The 14,456-nt window shown below is 38.4% G+C and overlaps 1 non-coding gene across 1 annotated transcript; it reads right to left on the bottom strand.

Moving 5' to 3' along the window:
• Positions 1 to 3,180: 3,180 nt before the first annotated feature.
• LOC112700521 (small nucleolar RNA R71) lies at positions 3,181 to 3,284 on the bottom strand. The gene has a single exon (XR_003153429.1). It is a non-coding gene; the product is annotated as a small nucleolar RNA R71 (small nucleolar RNA).
• Positions 3,285 to 14,456: the final 11,172 nt, after the last annotated feature.

The following is a 14,456-nucleotide window of genomic DNA, read 5'->3' as shown; positions in this document are numbered from 1 at the left end:
GCTTACTTATGTATTTTCAACGGTGGAGTTTCTGCACACCATAGATTAAGGGTGTGGAGCTCTGCTGTACCTCAAGTATTAATGCAATTCTATTTTCTTTTATTCAAATCTCTCTTATTCTTATTCCAAGATATTCATTCGTACCCAAGAACATGATGAATGTAATGATGAAAGTGACGATCATTATCATTCTCACTTATGAACGCACGTGATTGACAACCACTTCCGTTCTACATGCAACCGAGCTTGAATGCGTATCTCTTAGATTCCCCAACAGAATCTTCGTGGTATAAGCTAGATAGATGGCAGCATTTATGAGGATCCGGAAAGTCTCACCTTGTCTGTGGTATTCCGAGTAGGATCCTGGGAATCCGGAAAGTCTCACCTTGTCTGTGGTATTCCGAGTAGGATTCCGGTAATGAATGACTGTGACGTGCTTCAAACTCGCAAGTGCTGGGCGTTAGTGACAGACGCAAAAGAATCAAGGGATTCTATTCCAGTAGGAGCGGGAACCAACCAGTGATTAGCCGTGCTGTGACAGAGTGCGTGAGCGTAGTTTTCACTGCGAGGATGGGATGTAACCATCAACCATGGGTGATGCCTCCAGACGATTAGCCATGCGAGTGACAGCCGCAGAGGATCATTTTCCCGAGAGGATTGAAAGTAGCCACCGCTGATGGTGAACCCCTATACACAGCTTGCCATGGAAAGGAGTAAGAAGGATTGAGTTGAAGCAGTGGGAGAGCAGGCGTCCTTGAGCCATACAATATCTCCATATGCTTATCTGAAATTCCCACCAATGAATCTGCATAAGTATTATATCCCTTTTATAATCTATTCTCTTATTTCTATTTACGAAAACCCATGAACTAATTTAATCTGCCTAACTGAGATTTACAAGGTGACCATAGCTTGCTTCATACCAACAATCTCTGTGGGATCGACCCTTACTCACGTAAGGTTTATTACTTGGACGACCCAGTACACTTGCTGGTTAGTTGAACGGAGTTGTGTCCACTCGTGCCAAATACCTAAAGTCCACAATTTTACAGTGAATGCACATCAAAGAATAGTGATCACAATTTCGTCCACCAAGTTTTTGGCGCCGTTGCCGGGGATTGTTCGAGTATGGACAACTGACGGTTCATCTTGTTGCTCAGATTAGGTAATTTTCTTTTCAAAAATCTTTTTCAAAAATTTTTCTTTTATTTTTCGTTTTTCCAAAAATATTTTCGAAAAAAAAAATAATAAAAATACAAAAAAAATCATAAAATCATAAAAACCAAAAATATTTTGTGTTTCTTGTTTGAGTCTTGAGTTAATTTTTAAGTTTGGTGTCAATTGCATGCTTTTAAAATTTTTCTTGCATTTTTCGAAAATCTCATGCATTCATAGTGTTCTTCATGATCTTCAAGTTGTTCTTGACAAGTCTTCTTGTTTGATCTTGATGATTTCTTGTTTTGTGTTGATTGTGTTTTTCATGTGCACTTTTGCATTCATATTTTCCATGCATTAAAAATTTCTAAGTTTGGTGTCTTGCATGTTTTATTTGCATCAAAAATTTTTCAAAATTATGTTCTTGATGTTCATCATGATCTTCAAAATGTTCTTGGTGTTCATCTTGACATTCATAGCATCCTTGCATGCATCTTGTGTCTTGATCCAAAATTTTCATGTTTTGGGTCATTTTTGTGTTTTTCTTTAAAAATTCAAAAATAAAAAAAAATATCTTTTCCTTATTTCCCTCCAAAATTTCGAAATTTTGGGTTGACTTGGTCAAAAATTTTTAAAATTAGTTGTTTCTTACAAGTCAAGTCAAAATTTCAATTTTAAAAATCTTATCTTTTCAAAATCTTTTTCAAAAATCATATCTTTTTCATTCTTTTATAAATTTCGAAAATTTCAAAAATCTTTTTCAAAATATTTTCAAAATCTTTTTCTTATCTTTATATCAAATTTTCGAAAATATGCTAACAATTAATGTGATTGGTTAAAAAATTTGAAGTTTGTTACTTTCTTGTTAAGAAAGGTTCAATCTTTAAGTTCTAGAATCTTATCTTGTAGTTTCTTGTTAGTTGAGTCTTTTTAAAAATTAAATCTTTTTTAAAATATCTTTTTGTTAAAATTTTTATCTTATCTTTTTATCTTTTATCTTATTTTTTTCAAAAATTTTATCCTTTCAAAATTTGATTTCAAAATATCTTATCTAACTTCTTATCCTCTTATCTTTTTCAAAATTTGATTTCAAATCTTTTTCAATCAACTAACTAACTTTTTGTTTGTTTCTTATCTTTTTCAAAACCACCTAACTACTTTTCCCTCTCTAATTTTCGAAAATTCTCCCTCTCTTTTTCAAAAATTCTTTTTGTTTTAAATTTTAATTTTAATTATATTTTGTCTTTGATTTTCGAAAATTACTAACCTCTTTTTCAAAAATTATTTTCGAAATCTTCCTTCTCTTTTCTTCTTCTATTTAATTATTTAATTACTAACACTTCTCTTCACCTCTCCTCATCCAAAAATTCGAATCCATCCTTCTTCTTTCTTATACCCCTTTCTTCTTCTACTAACATAAAGGAGTCTCTATACTGTGACATAGAGGATCCCTCTTTCTTTTCTTGTTTTCTTCTCTTTCATATGAGCAGGAACAGGGAAAAAGGCACTCTTGTTGAAGTTGATCTAGAACCTGAAAGGACTCTGAAGAGAAAATTAAGAGAAGCTAAATTACAACAATCCAGAAACAACCTTTCAGAAATTTTCGAACAAGAGAAGGACATGGCAGCCGAAAATAATAATAATAATAATAATGCAAGGAGAATGCTTGGTGACTTCACAAAGCCAACATCCAAGTTTGATGGAAGAAGCATCTCCATTCCTGCCATTGGAGCCAATAACTTTGAGCTTAAGCCTCAACTAGTTGCATTAATGCAACAAAACTGCAAGTTTTATGGACTTCCATTTGAAGATCCTTATCAGTTTTTAACTGAGTTCTTGTAGATCTGTGAGACTGTAAAGACAAATGGAGTTAATCCTGAAGTCTACAGACTCATGCTTTTCCCTTTTGCTGTAAGAGACAAAGCTAGAATATGGTTGGATTCACAACCTAAGGATAGCCTGGACTCCTGGGATAAGCTGGTCACTGCCTTCTTGGACAAATTCTTTCCTCCTCAAAAGCTGAGCAAGCTGAGAGTGGATGTTCAAACCTTCAAACAAAAAGATGGTGAATCCCTCTATGAAGCTTGGGAAAGATACAAGTAGCTGACCAAAAGATGTCCATCTGACATGTTTTCAGAATGGACCATATTAGATATATTCTATTATGGTCTCTCTGAATTTTCGAAAATGTCATTGGACCATTCTGCAGGTGGATCTATTCACCTGAAGAAAACGCCTGAAGAGGCTCAAGAACTCATTGACATGGTTGCAAACAACCAATTCATGTATACCTCTGAGAGGAATTCCGTGAATAATGGGATACCTCAGAAGAAAGGAGTTCTTGAAATTGATGCTCTGAATGCCATATTGGCTCAGAACAAAATGTTGACTCAGTAGGTCAACATAATCTCTCAAAATCTGAACGGATTGCAACATGCATCCAACAATACTAGAGAGGTAGCTTCTGAAGAAGCTTATGATCCTGAGAACCCTGCCATGGCAGAGGTTAATTACATGGGTGAACCTTATGGAAACACCTATAACCCATCATGGAGAAATCATCCAAATTTCTCCTGGAAGGATCAACAAAAGCCTCAACAAGGCTTTAACAATGGTGGACGCAATAGGCTGAGTAATAGTAAGCCATATCCATCATCTTCTCAGCAACAGACAGAGAATTCTGAACAAAATACTTCTAATTTAGCCAATATAGTCTCTGATCTATCAAAGGCCACTTTCAGTTTCATGAATGAAACAAGATCCTCCATTAGAAATTTGGAGGCACAAGTAGGCCAGCTGAGTAAGAAAGTTATTGAAACTCCTCCTAGTATTCTCCCAAGCAATACAAAAGAGAATCCAAAAGGAGAGTGCAAGGCCATTGATTTAGTCAATGTGGCCGAATGCACAAGGGAGGAGGAGGACGAAAATCCTAGTGAGGAAGACCTCCTGGGACGTCCCTCAAGCAAGAAGGAGTTTCCTATTAAGGATCCAAAGGAATCTGAGGCCCATACAGAGACCATAGAGATTCCATTAAATCTCCTTCTGCCATTCATGAGCTCTGAAGACTATTCTTCCTCTGAAGAGGATGAAGACGTGACTGGAGAGCAAGCTGCTCAATACTTAGGAGCTATCATGAAGCTGAATGACAAGTCGTTTGGTAATGAGACTTGGGAAAGTGAACCTCCCTTGCTCATTAGTGAACTAGATACTTGGATTCAGAAAACTCTACCTCAAAAGAAACAAGATCCTGGCAAGTTCTTAATACCTTGTACCATTGGCACCATGAGCTTTGAAAAAGCTCTATGTGATCTAGGGTCAGGGATAAATCTTATGCCACTCTCTGTAATGGAGAAGCTGGGGATCATTGAGGTACAACCTGCCTTGTTCTCATTACAATTGGCAGATAAGTCATTGAGACAAGCTTATGGGACAGTAGAGGACGTTTTAGTAAAGGTTGAAGGCCTTTACATCCCTGCTGATTTCATAATCCTAGACACTAGGAAGGAAGATGATGAATGCATCATCCTAGGAAGACCTTTCCTAGCCACAGCAGGAGCTGTGATAGATGTCAACAGAGGGGAGTTAGTCCTTCAATTAAATGGGGACTACCTTGTGTTTAAGGCACATGGCCATCCCTCTGTGACAAAAGAGAGTAAGCATGAAGAGCTTCTCTCAGTTCAGAGTCAAGAAAAGCTCACACAGTCAAACTCTAAGTTTGGTGTTGTGAGGCCACAACCAAACTCTAAGTTTGGTGTTCAAACTCCATATCCAAACTCTAAGTTTGGTGTTGGGACTACACACTAACATTGACCTGATCATCTTGTGGCTCCATGAGAGCCACTGTCAAGCTATTGACATTAAAGAAGCGCTTGTTAGGAGGCAACCCAATTTTAATTATCTAATTTTTATTTTATTGTTATTTTGTGTTTTATTAGGTACATGATCATGAGGAGGCACGAAAAAAATCAAAAAAATTAAAAACAGAGTCAAAAACAGAAGAAAAAAATTTTTCACCCTGGAGGTAGCGCAGACTGGCGTTCAACGCCAGTAAGATGCATCTGGCTGGCGTTCAACGCCAGAACAGAGCACCATTCTGGCGCTGAACGCCAGAAACAAGCAACATCCTGGCGCTGAACGCCAGGAATGTGCCTGGAGGGGACAAGCTGGCGTTAAACGCCAGTAACAAGCATGAAACTGGCGTTCAACGCCAGAAACATGCATTACATGGGCGTTGAACGCCCAGAACGTACACCAATGGGCGTTTGAACGCCAGAATGATGCACGAAGGCAATTTACATGCCTATATGGTGAAGGAATGGTATTTCTTTTCACCTCAGGATCTGTGGACCCCACAGGATCACCTCAGAATCTGTGGACCCCACAGGATCCCCACCTCCCATATTCCCACCTTTTCTTTTAATCCATATCACACTTCCCAAAAACCTTCACCAATCACCTCAATTCCTCTTCCCAATTACCCCATTCACCATTCACATCAACCCACTCTTCCCCATAAACCCCACCTACCTTCATAAAATTCAAATTCACTTTCCCACCCATTCCCACCCCAAATTACCGAATACCCACCCTCCCTCTCCCTATAAATACCCTTCCCTTCTACTTCATTTTTCACACCACACAACCCCTTCTTCTCCCACATAGCCGAACCTACTTCTCCCCCTCTCTCCCATATTCTCTTCTTCTTCTTCTACTCTTCTTTTCTTTCTTGCTTGAGGGCGAGCAAAATTTTAAGTTTGGTGTGGTAAAAGCATAAGCTTTTTTGTTTTTCCATTACCATCAATGGCACCTAAGGCCGGAGTATCCTCTAGAAAAGGGAAAGGGAAGACAAAAACTTCCACCTCCGAGTCATGAAAGAAGGAGAGATTCATCTCCAAGAGCCATCAAGACCACTTCTATGATGTTGTGGCAAAGAAGAGGGTGATCCCCGAGGTCCCTTTCAAGCTCAAAAAGAATGAGTATCCGAAAATCCGACATGAAATCCAAAGAAGAGGTTGGGAAGTCCTAGCCAACCCCATGCAACAAGTCGGAATATTGATGGTTCAAGAGTTCTATGCCAATGCATGGATCACTAGGAACCATGATCAAAGTATGAACCCGAATCCAAAGAACTATCTCACAATGGTTCGGGGGAAATACTTAGATTTTAGTCCGGAAAATGTGAGGTTGGCGTTTCACTTGCCCATGATGCAAGAAGATGAACGCCCCTACACTAGAAGGGTCAACTTTAATCAAAGGTTGGACCAACTCCTAATGGACATATGTGTGGAAGGAGCTCAATGGAGAATAGACTCCAAAGGCAAGCCAGTTCAACTAAGAAGACTGGATCTCAAGCCTGTGGCTAGAGGATGGTTGGAATTCATCCAAAGATCCATCATTCCTACTAGCAACCGATCTGAAGTTACTGTGGATCAGGCCATCATGATCCATAGCATCATGATTGGAGAGGAAGTAGAAGTTCATGAGGTCATCTCCAATGAACTCTACAAAATAGCCGATAAGTCCTCCACCATGGCAAGGCTAGCTTTTCCTCACCTTATATGCCATCTATGTTACTCAGCTAGAGTCATCATAGAAGGAGATACCCCCATTGAAGAAGACAAGCCCATCACCAAGAAAAGGATGGAGCAAGTAAGAGAAGCTCCTCACGGCCCTCAAGAAGTGCATGAGGAAGCTCATCATCAACAAATACCTGAGATGCCTCAAGGAATGCACTTTCCTCCCAACAACTATTGGGAGCAACTCAATACCTCCTTAGAAGATTTGAGCCATAATGTGGAACAATTAAGGGTGGAACATCATGAGCACTACATCATTCTCCAAGAAATAGGAGAAGATCAAAGAGCAATGAGGGAGGAGCAACAAAGGCAAGGAAGGGACATAGAAGAGCTGAAGGACATTGTTGGACCTTCAAGAAGAAGACGCCACTAAAAGGTGGATTCATTCCTTGTTCTTTATTTCTTTCTGTTTTCGGTTTTTAATGTTATGTTTATTTATGTTTTATGTCTCTACTTCATGATCATTAGTATGTAACCATGCCTTAAAGCTATGAATAAATTCCATTAGTCTTTCACCTCTCTTAAATGAAAAATGTTTTAATTCAAAATAACAAGAAGTACATGAATTTCGAATTTATCCTTGAATTTAATTTAATTATATTGATGTGGTGGCAATACTTTTTGTTTTCTGAATGAATGCTTGAACAGTGCATATTTTTGATCTTGTTGTTTATGAGTGTTAAAATTGTTGGCTCTTGAAAGAATGATGAACAAAGAGAAATGTTATTGATGATCTGAAAAATCATGAAATTGATTCTTGAAGCAAGAAAAAGCAGTGAAAAAGGAAGCTTTCAAAAAAAAAAATATATATATATATAAAGAAAAAGAAGGAGCAGTAGAAAAAGCCAATAGCCCTTAAAACCAAAAGGCAAAGGTAAAAAGGATCCAAGGCTTTGAGCATCAATGGATAGGAGGGCCCAAGGAAATAAAATCCAGGCCTAAGCGGCTAAATCAAGCTGTCCCTAACCATGTGCTTGTGTCATGAAGGTCCAAGTGAAAAGCTTGAGACTGAGTGGTTAAAGTCGTGATCCAAAGCAAAAAAGAGTGTGCTTAAGAGCTCTAGACACCTCTAATTGGGGACTCTAGCAAAGCTAAGTCACAATCTAAAAAGGTTCACCCAGTTATGTGTCTGTGGCATTTGTGTATCCGGTGGTAATACTGGAAAACAAAGTGCTTAGGGCCACAGCCAAGACTCATAAGTAGCTGTGTTCAAGAATCAACATGCTTAACTAGGAAAATCAATAACACTATCTGAAATTCTGAGTTCCCAGAGACGCCAATCACTCTGAACTACAAAGGAAAAAGTGAGATGCCAAAACTGTTCAGAAGCAAAAAGCTACAAGTCCCGCTCATCTAATTAAATTAATATTCATTGATATTCTGGAATTTATACTATATTCTCTTCTTTTATCCTATTTGATTTTCAGTTGCTTGGGGACAAGCAACAATTTAAGTTTGGTGTTGTGATGAGCGGATAATTTATACGCTTTTTGGCATTGTTTTCAGGTAGTTTTTAGTAAGTTTGAGCTACTTTTAGGGATGTTTTCATTAGTTTTTATGTTAAATTCACATTTCTGGACTTTACTATGAGTTTGTGTGTTTTTCTGTGATTTCAGGTAATTTCTGGCTGAAATTGAGGGACTTGAGCAAAACTCTGAAAAAGGCTGACAAAAGGACTGCTGATGCTGTTGGAATCTGACCTCCCTCCACTCGAAATGTATTTTCTGGAGCTACAGAACTCCAATTGGCACGCTCTCAACGGCGTTGGAAAATAGACATCCATGGCTTTCCAGAAATATATAATAGTCCATACTTTATTCGGATATTGACGACGTAACATGGCGTTGAACGCCAAGTACATGCTGCTGTCTGGAGTTAAACGCCAGAAAAACGTCATGATCCGGAGTTGAACGCCCAAAACACGTCATAACTCGGAGTTCAACTCTAAGAGAAGCCTCAGCTCGTGGATTGATCAAGCTCAGCCCAAACATACACCAAGTGGGCCCCGGAAGTGGATTTATGCATCAATTACTTACTCATGTAAACCCTAGAAGCTAGTCTAGTATATATAGGACATTTATCTATTGTATTAGACATATTTTGACAGTTTAATCTCTTGACTATTCGGTCACTTGATCATGGAGAGGGCTGGCCATTCGGCCATGCCTGAACCTCGCTTACTCATGTATTTTCAACAGTGGAGTTTCTGCACACCATAGATTAAGGGTGTGGAGCTCTGCTGTACCTCAAGTATTAATGCAATTCAATTTTCTTTTATTCAAATCTCTCTTATTCTTATTCCAAGATATTCATTCGTACCCAAGAACATGATGAATGTAATGATGAAAGTGACGATCATTATCATTCTCACTTATGAACGCACGTGATTGACAACCACTTCCGTTCTACATGCAACCGAGCTTGAATGCGTATCTCTTAGATTCCCCAACAGAATCTTCGTGGTATAAGCTAGATAGATGGCAGCATTTATGAGGATCCGGAAAGTCTCACCTTGTCTGTGGTATTCCGAGTAGGATCCTGGGAATCCGGAAAGTCTCACCTTGTCTGTGGTATTCCGAGTAGGATTCCGGTAATGAATGACTGTGACGTGCTTCAAACTCGCAAGTGCTGGGCGTTAGTGACAGACGCAAAAGAATCAAGGGATTCTATTCCAGTAGGAGCGGGAACCAACCAGTGATTAGCCGTGCTGTGACAGAGTGCGTGAGCGTAGTTTTCACTGCGAGGATGGGATGTAACCATCAACCATGGGTGATGCCTCCAGACGATTAGCCATGCGAGTGACAGCCGCAGAGGATCATTTTCCCGAGAGGATTGAAAGTAGCCACCGCTGATGGTGAACCCCTATACACAACTTGCCATGGAAAGGAGTAAGAAGGATTGAGTTGAAGCAGTGGGAGAGCAGGTGTCCTTGAGCCATACAATATCTCCATATGCTTATCTGAAATTCCCACCAATGAATCTGCATAAGTATTCTATCCCTTTTATAATCTATTCTCTTATTTCTATTTACGAAAACCCATGAACTAATTTAATCTGCCTAACTGAGATTTACAAGGTGACCATAGCTTGCTTCATACCAACAATCTCTGTGGGATCGACCCTTACTCACGTAAGGTTTATTACTTGGACGACCCAGTACACTTGCTGGTTAGTTGAACGGAGTTGTGTCCACTCGTGCCAAATACCTAAAGTCCACAATTTTACAGTGAATGCACATCAAAGAATAGTGATCACAATTTCGTCCACCAATAGATCCACCAGCTGAGTGGTCTAGAGAAATCTAAGCTCTTTCTGTAAGCCCATAGTAGAAGATGTCTAACTGCACCCACTCTGAAAATATTTTAGAGGGGCATTTTCTTAGCATCTCTCTGTATCTCTCCCAGGCATCATAAAGGGATTCATTATCTTCTTGTTTGAAGCCTTGGATGCTCAGCCTTAGCTGTGTCATCCGTTTTGGAGGAAAATAGTGATTCAGGAATTTTTCTGACAGATGTTTCCATGTCTTTAACCACCTCTTAGCTTGGTCCTTTACAGCAAATGGAAACAGTAATAATCTGTAGACATCCTGATCTACTTTCTTATCATGTACTGTGTCAGCAATTTGTAAAAATTATGCCAGAAACTCTGTAGGTTCTTCTTGTGAAAGACCGGAATACTGATAACTTTGCTGCACCATGATAATGAGCTGAGGATTCAATTTAAAACTACTGACTCCAATGGAGGGTATACAGATAATACTCCCGTATGAAGCAGTAGTGGGGTTAGCATATGACCCCAGAGTCCTTCTAGGCTGTTCATTTCCACTTAAGTCCATAATGGAGAAAGGGAGATTATGTGAATTTATTTTATTTATTTTATTATATATAAAAATTTCGAAATAATAATAATAAAAAAAGATAAAATAAAGACGACAATGAAAATAAAAATAAATAAAAATGAGAATAAGAATAAAATAAAAATTTAAAAATATTTTATGAAGATTTTCAAAAAAAAGTGAGGAGAGAGAAAGTGGTTAGGATATTTTTTGAAATTGAAATCTAAATTTTAAAAAAAAAATTCGAAAAGATGGCTTAAAATTAGTTAGAAAAGATATTTTTTTTGAATTTTGGATTTTATGATGAAAGAGAAAAACACACAGAAGATACAAGACTTAAAAATTTTTAGATCTAATGCTCCTTGTTTTCGAAAATTTTGGAGGGAAAGCACCAAGGAACACCAAACATAAAAATTTTTAGATCAAAACACAAGGAAGACTCAAGAACACCTTGAAGATTCACAAGAACAACAAGAACAAAAGAAAGAACACCAAACTTAAAATTTTTAGAACACCAAAATAAATTTTCGAAAATTAAAGAAAATTAACAAGAAAATACCAAACTTAAAGTTTGGCACAAGATTCAATCAAAGAAAAATTATTTTTGAAAAAGATTTTAAAAAGAAGATACCCAATTGCCAAGAACATAAGCCAACGCTCTAGCCAACTGAGCTATAAATGTAACGTGTTTTAATATTGTATATAAAAAATATATTTTTGAAAACTAAAATTTTGAAAAAGCACAAGGAAAACACGAAAAATACACAAAAATAGGAAAAACTAAAGATCAAACAAAAAAATTTGACAAGAACAATTTGAAGATCAAGGAAAAATAAAGAACATGCAATTCGAAAATTTAAAGGAAGATATAAATTATGCAATTGACATCAAACTTAAAATATAAAACTAAACTCACATAAAAATTAAAAATTAATAAGGAAAAAATAATATTTTTGAAAAATTTTTGAAAAAAAAATAAAGGACTTAGATTTAATGACTCTATAGCATCAAAAATATATTATTCCTAATCTAAGCAACAAAATAAACCTTTAGTTGTCCAAACTCGAACAATCCCCGACAACGGCGCCAAAAACTTGGTGCACAAAATTGCAATCACACTTTTGCAATCTGCACAACTAACCAGCAAGTGCACTGGGTCGTCCAAGTAATACCTTACATGAGTAAGGGACGAATCCCACGGAGATTGTTGGCTTGAAGCAAGCTATGGTTATCTTATTATTCTTAGTCAGGATACCAATAGGGTTCTTTAGCCTCAATTGTAAAAAGTGAAAGTGATTAAAATAAGTAATTGTTACTCAATAATGGAGAATATGTTGGAGTTTTGGAGATGCTTTGTCTTCTGAATTCGTGTAACATAATGCTTCCTCACTTTCAAAAGTGCAAAGTTCCTTCCATGGCAAGCTGTATGTAGGGCGTCACCGTTGTCAATGGCTACTTCCCATCCTCTCAGTGAAAATGGTCTAAATGATCTGTCACAGCACTGCTAATCATCTGATGGTTCTCAATCATGTCGGAATAGAATCCATTGATTCTTTTGCGTATGTCATCACGCCCAACAATCGTGAGTTTGAAGCTCATCACAACCATTCAATCCTTGAATCCTACTTGGAATACCACATACATGGTTTAGACTTTCCGGATTCTCATGAATGCCGCCATCAATTCTAGCTTATACCACGAAGATTCTGATTGAGAAATCTAAGAGATACTCATTCAATCTAATGTAAAATGGAGGTGGTTGTCAGGCACACGTTCGTGGATTGAGGAAGGTGATGAGTGTCACGGATCATCACCTTCTTCATAGTGAAGCGCGAATGAACATATTAGATAGGAACAAGCATGTTTGAATGGAAAACAGAATAATTGCATTAATTCATCGAGACGCTGCAGAGCTCCTCACCCCCAACAATAGAGTTTAGAGACTCATGCCGTCAAAGAGTATATAATTCAGATCTGAAAATGTCATGAGATACAAAATAAGTCTCTAAAAGTTGTTTAAATACTAAGCTAGTAACCTAGGTTTACAGAAAATGAGTAAACTAAGATGGATAGTGCAGAAATTTACTTCTAGGGCCCACTTGGTGTGTTCTAGTGCTGAGACTTAAGCTTCTCACGTGCCTGGGCTGTTTTTGGAGTTGAACGCCAGGTTGTAACCTGTTTCTGGCGCTGAACGCCATACTACAACATGGAACTGGCGTTGAACGCCAGTTTACGTCATCTATTTTCGCGAAAAATATGGACTATTATATATTGCTGGAAAGCCCTGGATGTCTACTTTCCAACCCAATTGAGAGCGCGCCAATTGGACTCCTGTAGCTCCAAAACTTCCATTCCGAGTGCAGAGAGGTCAGAATCCAACAGCATTAGCAGTCCTTTTTCAGCCTGCATAAGATTTTTGCTCAGCTCACTCAATTTCAGCCAGAAAATACCTGAAATCACAGAAAAACACACAAACTCATAGTAAAGTCCAGAAATATGATTTTTGCCTAAAAACTAATAAAATCTACCAAAACTAACTAAAACATACTAAAATCTACATGAAATTACCCCCAAAAAGCGTATAAAATATCCACTCATCAGACACCAAACTTAATTTCCTTGCATCTAAAAAATTGGTTTTATCATTGGGTATTTAATGTGTTCATAAAGGTGAGATAAATTCATTTCTTTCACATTCTTTAACTCCTTTCGAACACATTAAAGGGACCTTGTATGCAAAGCCAATTTACTTAATGCATTCAGATTAAGAACATGTTGGGCTCGCTATGTGGACATCATATGGTGGTGGCCACACCAAACTTAATCTCTGGGCTTACTCTCAAAATTAATTCATTCAAAGGTTTGTAAGCCTAGATTAAGTGGGTTGGTGGCCACACCAGACTTAGCTTTTTAGCTAGCTTCCATCCTAATCATTCATCATCAGTAAGTGTGTTCATCAATTTGCATTCTCAGAAAAAGAAAACAAAGAAAAGAAAAGAAATTGAAGAATTACTAGCGTTCAAATATTGGAACTGGACTCAAAATCGACTGAAGATATTCCTCCGAAAGAAGTTCATGACTACTGTTCATACCCTGACCGGGCTCCTCTAAACTCGGCAAAATCCATGAAAGGTCCGACCTCGTCCCAAGGCCCACGCCTGAGGTCGGACCTCAGACAACAAAGCTAAGAAGGCCCATCAAAAGGAACAAAGCCCAAAACCTAAAGGCCGAAAAGGCCTAGGGAAGGCGGTTCCGCAAAGATAGAGATAAAACTCCCAAAAGATAAGATAAGATAAGAATATCTTATCCAGGGAAGATCACGGCCAGCTACTATAAATACACTGGAACACCCAGGTATAACTCATACTCTAATTCTACTCAATATCTGCTTGGACCCATGCTAACTTAAGCATCGGAGTGTCATTGCAGGTACAACCACCAACCACTCAGCATATCAAGCTCGGGTCATCAATTCCCCCACCTCGGGCCTCTCTAAAAGACGACCGAGCTGCACGTTTCAGGTAACCCTCGAAACATTGGCGCCGTTGCCGGGGACCTGGAAGTCATCCCTCTACCATGGCGGACGACCCCTCCAACAATGACCGCGCGGCATCAGAACAAGAGGAGGAAGTTGACACCGAAGAACGACCGGACAGCCCTCTATCACCACGCACTCCAGGAGAAAACAAACAGAATCGCCCAAAGACATCACTCCCAAACAAAGATCCACAAAATCCCGAAAAAGAAAAGAGCTCGGAAATTCTAGAAGCAGTCCGGGCACAACAAAACCGACTGAAACAACTCGAAGAGGATATAAAGAAGCAAAAGGAAACTGAACAAGATCTGAGAAGGGAGGCTCGCAAGCGCAGAGAATTAGAAGAAAAACTGCG

This window comes from Arachis hypogaea, chromosome 6 (genome assembly GCF_003086295.3).
Source record: "Arachis hypogaea cultivar Tifrunner chromosome 6, arahy.Tifrunner.gnm2.J5K5, whole genome shotgun sequence".
Lineage (NCBI taxonomy): Eukaryota > Viridiplantae > Streptophyta > Magnoliopsida > Fabales > Fabaceae > Arachis > Arachis hypogaea.
Note: the sequence above shows the minus strand (reverse complement) of the source record. Positions and strands in the feature narration are given on the sequence as shown.